The 5,750-nt window shown below is 60.1% G+C and overlaps 1 long non-coding RNA gene across 1 annotated transcript in view; it reads right to left on the bottom strand.

The window, feature by feature from the left end:
* Window positions 1-3,372: 3,372 nt before the first annotated feature.
* Window positions 3,373-5,750, bottom strand: part of LOC107183576 — a 97,557-nt gene continuing 95,179 nt past the window's right edge. Inside the window, exon 3 of the long non-coding RNA XR_001514367.1 lies at window positions 3,373-3,447. This is a non-coding gene — a long non-coding RNA (uncharacterized LOC107183576). The remainder of the gene's footprint in view (window positions 3,448-5,750) is intronic.

The following is a 5,750-nucleotide window of genomic DNA, read 5'->3' as shown; positions in this document are numbered from 1 at the left end:
CTGGCGCAGAGGCAGGTGGGGGGCAGAGGCAGGGAAATGCATGGGGGCATTAAGCAGTGCCTGCTTCCTTCTAGCCCTGTTCCCCTGCCCCACCCCTGCTGGCGGGGGAAGTGGCCACGGTGGCCTGGGCAAGAGAGACGTCCACGGGACCGATGGCAGCGATGGGAGAAGGGGCTTGTTGACTGCAAACTGTCCATTATGGCTCAGATTATAAGCATATTGTGCAGGGCTCTCTGCACGATGCCGAGGAAATCCAATACGCTGAAAGGTTAATGCAATCAATTAGGGTGACAAGGAAGTAAACTAAAGCCTTCGGAGTAGATGAAAAGGAGAGAGAGAGAGACAGAGAGAAGAGAGAGGAGGAGAGAGCACCGTGGAGTTGGGGTGCAGCAGTACGGGCGGTGGGAAGGCGAGGAGGAAGGGAAGCTAGTGGGATGCAGAGAGAAGGCTGGAGGCATCGGAAAGGCCTGGAGCCCAGGAAGACAGACAGGGAGGCAGCGGCAGCGGCAGCAGCAGCAGGAGAGGCGGCCAGTGAGCGGTGCCAGGACGCAGGCAGCTCCGTCTCAGACCTCCGCCTGCTGCACGGCTTCCTTTCCTCCTTCCTCCCCCGCCCTGTCCTCTCCCCCTGCCTGCCTTTCCTCCGGGACTGGGAACCTGGCTCCCACATTAGCTCACGGCACCAGGAATGTGTCAGAGCAGCCTGGTCCCTGCCCCTGCACAGAGCAGGTGCCCACCACATGGCCTCCTGTTTCCCTTGCAGCAGCAGCAGCACCCCCAGCACCCCAGCATCCTGGCTCCTACTTGCAACAGGCCTGTGACGGGAGAGCGTGGTGGTCAGGACCCTTTTGCAGATGGAGAAACTGTGCTCAGAAAGGTCACCCCGGAGCCTCTCCTGCTCCAAGAAGTCAGACTCAGAGGCCCTGGGCAGGGGTGGGGGGCTCCGTGCACCTGCCCAGGGACAGGAGGGAACATGGGCTCCTCCACTTGCTAGGCGCCAGGCTAGACACCTTGGACGACATGAACTCCCTCACTTGTCCCAATAACCCTGCAAAGTAGATACTCCGCTCACCACATGGACCAGGAAAGGGAGGATCTGAGGATCAGCTAAAGGCGAAGGATAGAGGCGCAGGGGATGCCGGGAGTAGGAGCCCGAGGGAACTGTGTCTATCGGGGGGAGGGCAAGCGGGGACTTATAGGTGGGACTGAGGAGAGGAGGAGAGAGCAGGTCAGGGCTGCAAGCAGCCAACAACCTCAGGACAGGGCTCTCAGACCACCGCCCCGACCCCTCGAAAATCAAGAGGGACAGGCGCACAGGGCAGAGTGATGGCTGCACAACATTGTGAGCGTTCTGAATGCCAGGAAACTGTACACTTCAGCGTGGTTACAACGTTAAATTTCATGTTTTGTGTATTACCACTAAAAACACAGAGAGAGAGCAGAAGGCAGGAGCCGGAGCCTCCAGAGCAGGAGTTAGCAAACATGTTCTGTGACGGGCCAGATGGTAAATATTGTAGGCTTTGCAGGCAAACGTCCTCTGTTTAGCTACCCAGTGCTGCCACTGTAGAGTGAAAGCAGCCACAGCCAATATGGAAACGAGTGGGCGTGGCTGTGTCTCAATAAAACTTTATAAAAACAGGCAGTGGGCCACATGTGGCCCGTGGGCTAAACCAGGGGTCCTCAAACTTTTTAAACAGGGGGCCAGTTCCCTGTCCCTCAGACTGTTGGAGGGCCGGACTATAGCTTAAAAAAAAACTATGAACAAATTCCTATGCACACGGCACATATCTTATTGTGAAGTAAAAAAAACAAAACGGGAACAAATACAATATTTGTATTTGCATGTGGCCCGCGGGCCGTAGCTTGAGGACCCCTGGGCTAAACTTTGCCAAGTCCTGCTCCAGAGAATAGACACACCACCCTGTTGTGTGTCTGACTTTCGGGATCAGGGATGCCAGACCCTGTCCCACTGCCTGGGGGACAGAACTGTCCCATCTACACTTTGCCAAGAAGTGGGAGGAAGGGATGGGCAGAAGCCTCGGGGGGAAGTCCGGTTCTCTTTACCAGCAGAGGATGGAGAAAAAAGCAGGGAACAAGAGCTAGCGCTGGCGTGGGAAGCAGATGTCCAGGAACCATCTGTCCCAGCTCCCGTCAGCCCTTCGCTGAGCCCCAGATCCTCACGGTGATACGCAGGGTGGAGACTTGCAGCTCCCAACATTCTGGGCGGCTCGATGCCAGGGGAAAGGTGTGAGGCTGTGGCTCAGAGAGGGGGCCGGAGCGGGGCAGCGGGCTGGGCTGCCCAGCAGGGACGCCAGGGGAGAGGAAGGCGAGGAGAGAGGCCTGGGGAGCGGCGCTGTAACCAGGGTGGTGCTGGTGGCAAAGGGAGGAATCCACCGGCCCCAGCGAGAGCGCAGGGCGCGGGCTGGGCCTGCCCTACACCGGCCGCCTCTGATCACGTTTTCAGGGCCACTGCCCGCCGGCACAGACAATGCCGGGGGAGCCTTTGAAGTCCCAAAGGGATGCCGCGGTGGGAGCCTCTCGACTCTCCTCCCTGCCCCCCGTCCTCCGGAGGGAGGGGGCCAGCAGGACAAAACCCGGAGCCAGCCGCAGCCGGCCAGAGACGCGGGAGACAAAGGGAAAACAAACAGGTTTGGAGCCAGGCGCGCGGTGCCGTGTCTGTCCCCCGCCCCGCCGAGCAAGGATGATGGATGGCTGCAGCCAGCCAGCTCGCCTGCCGGGCAGGCCCCGCTATTTACATAACACTGGCGTTCCACCGGTCACCTCTGACACGGCGCTGCCTGGGGCCTAGGCCCGGTGGCCCCCGAGGTTCCTGGAGCCACTCGGGGTCTGAGGCAGCCTGGGGAGCCCTGGGCCTGGGGAAGGGCAAGGCAGCAGCCTGCTCTGGGCTCGGCCTGAGGCCTTCCTGCCAGGCTCTCACGGAGGAAGGAGGGGGCCGCTGGGGGCCACAGCCTCCTCCCAGGAGAGAGGGCTTTCAAGTCAAGGAGGTTCCCCACGCTCCGGCTATAACCAGAGCGTGGGGGGGGTGGGGGGGGCGGGCGGCAGCAGCCAGCACAGCAGGCACATGGAGCTGCAGGGAGCTGGGCATGGTAACCTCGGGCAGGCGAGCCCTGGCACCATAGATGCCGCCTTGAACACACTCGATGCCCAAAGACTGCATCGCAGGCATCCCAGACCGTTGCCAGCCTAGGAGCCAGTCTGAGGGCGAGGCCACCTTTCCCACCAGGTCCACGTGGGCAATGCGACTCCAATGCTGAGTCTTCGTCTTCCCAGCCCTCGCCGGATGCTCAGCGTGGCCAGCCCCAGCCAGGGGACACCCGCAGTAGCCAGGGCTCACCAGTTGGGGAAGGACACAGGATCGGGAGGGGCTCAGGCCTTACCTCGTAGCGGGTCCTGGAGGTTCCTCTTGTGCAGTAGGGGCGTCACTTCATCCTGAGGAGAGAGAGAGAGAGGAGCCCTGTTAGTCTTTCAAGGCAGCGTGCCCGCCACTCTGCTGTATACCCACGGCTCCTGCCACCCTGGGCCTAAGGGCTGATCCTCTGGGACCTGCCATAGGGGTCAAAGATTCAGACACACGGAGTGGGCACTGAATTTGTCAGGGGCTGATCACAGTGGAAATACGATCCTCAGGACACCCCCCACCTAACCAGAGACCAGAGGCAGCGATGGGGGTGGGGGGAGGGGACACTCCCGCGAGCTGCAGGCCAGGGGACAGTGACAGAATCCAGCAGCACCCACTCCCTGACTCTCTCCCCCCGGCCCCTGAAAATAAAAATGACAGATGCCAAGCTGTTCACCATAGCAAGTGGGTGACAGGGTCCAGGGTGGACCAGGGGCCCACGCACTGACAGCACCTTCCTCCCTGGGGTCCTACTCACGAGTCACAACAACCCACAATGGGGCCACGGGAGGAGAAGGTAAATGGTGCAAGAACGTACGTCTTTAGTCAACTCACTACTTGGCCCCGCTTGCCAGGTGCGGGCCCTGCTCCTCAGGGGGGTTTGGAGAGCCAGGGTCAAATGGGTGGAAAACCCAAGGAACCCTCTGCCTGCTGACCTGGGCCCCCTGCCCTTGCTTGAGCCGGGCTCTGCCACCCCCCATCCCCGCCCCCCCACCCCTGGGCCTCAGAACTCTACCCACGTCAGGAAAGCGTTTTCTCTTTATTGTGTGTTTCCTCCCCACGCCTTCATGTGTGGCTTATCAATGATGCAAGAGGAGTAACACCCATTTCCTTAGGCTGCGTAATCCCCAAATCAGATTGGGGGATTGAGAGAGGTGAGGTGACCTTGCCCAGGGCTGGGGACTGCCACCCAGTCCTGCTGCCCACCACCCGCCCTTCTCAGGACATATTTAGACAGATAATATTAATCGTACTTGACACGTCCTCCTGAGGAGGGCTGGGGCCCCCGCCAGCTTTTGCTGCCTTTGCTGGGCTGCCTGGGCAGAGGTGCCCACCTGGGCAGAGCCCGCCCTGCTGGACACAGGGCTCTGCTGGGCATCGAGCAGTTGGGAGGGTTTGCCCCGTGGGCCTCTGAGATCCGCCCATCTGATCCAGATGGTGAGAAGCTGGGGTCTGCGGAGAGCTGTGCCAACCCAGATAGGGGGCAGCAGGGAGGAAAGGGGAGCCATGCCAAGGCGGAAAGGGGGCCAGAGGCGGGAAGCGTAGAAAAGGGAAGAAGCAGGAGAGGAGATGGAGGAAGTGGAGGCCAAGCAGGGCAGGGCCACGGGGTGGGGCGAGGGCTGGAGCCCCTGTGACTCCACTGAGAGGTGCTGGGCAGGCCTGGCTGTCGGAGCTCCCATCCCGGCCGGCCGGCCAGCCAGCCAGGGACCGGGCAGGGCGGCATCTCTGTCCTGTCCTTCCCACACGCGTCTGCCTGAGATCTCTCAAGGCGCCCTGGCTAGCCTCCCTTGGACCCCCAAAGCCCCCCAACTCCACAACTCCAGTATCTCCCTTCCACCACCTTTTTCTCCCCTCCCAGCCTCCCCGGCAACTGTGCATTTATTAATTCATGAGGCACTAATTAGTTCTTTGTTTAATTTTGTGTTAAACAGACTGACCGGAATGATAACGACTTGCAGCGCAGTGTTGCCGTCCCCAACCAACCCTGTTTTCTGACAACAAGGGAGCGCGGGAGACCGGAGCGCTGAACCCAAATCCCTCAGCAGTTGCACTTCATTAAGTCAAAATGTGACAAGAAGCTTAGAGAGCAACTTGCAGATCTGATCGCACAGAGTCATCAGGGAGGAAACTTTCCAGGAGTTGGTCAGGGTGGAGGAGGGACAGGGAGGGGCAGCGATGTTTACCGGTGGGGACCAGGAGGTGAGCTGGGGCTCTGTCCCTCACCCGCCCCCGGGGCAGGTGGCCCAGCTGATGGGAGCAGAGAGGTCGTATCTGGGTGGGATCTGGGATGCCAGGTGGATTCTGGAACCCCAGTGGGGACCTGAGAAGTTCAACTTCATCTCTGTAGTCTTGCCTGGTGTTTTCCGTCTCTCTCTGCCTCTCGCTGTCCCTGATGCCTAGTTCTGGCCCGCGTGAGTGACTGACTGAGAATCAGAAAGCTGCCGTAGTGAAGGAGGGATTCTGCAAGGCCAGGGGAAAGGTACAGAGCAGGAAAGCACAGGAGAGCGGGTGCCCCTACAGGTAGGAAGGCTGAGGTTAAGCACACCTTACTGGCTAAGAAGAGAAGTAACATGCTCAGGAATCATGACCAATGTATCCATTCTCTGCTAGCTGC

The sequence above is a fragment of the Myotis davidii genome, unplaced genomic scaffold (genome assembly GCF_000327345.1).
Source record: "Myotis davidii unplaced genomic scaffold, ASM32734v1 scaffold299, whole genome shotgun sequence".
NCBI classification, from domain to species: domain Eukaryota; kingdom Metazoa; phylum Chordata; class Mammalia; order Chiroptera; family Vespertilionidae; genus Myotis; species Myotis davidii.
This window is presented reverse-complemented; position numbering and strand designations above follow the sequence as displayed.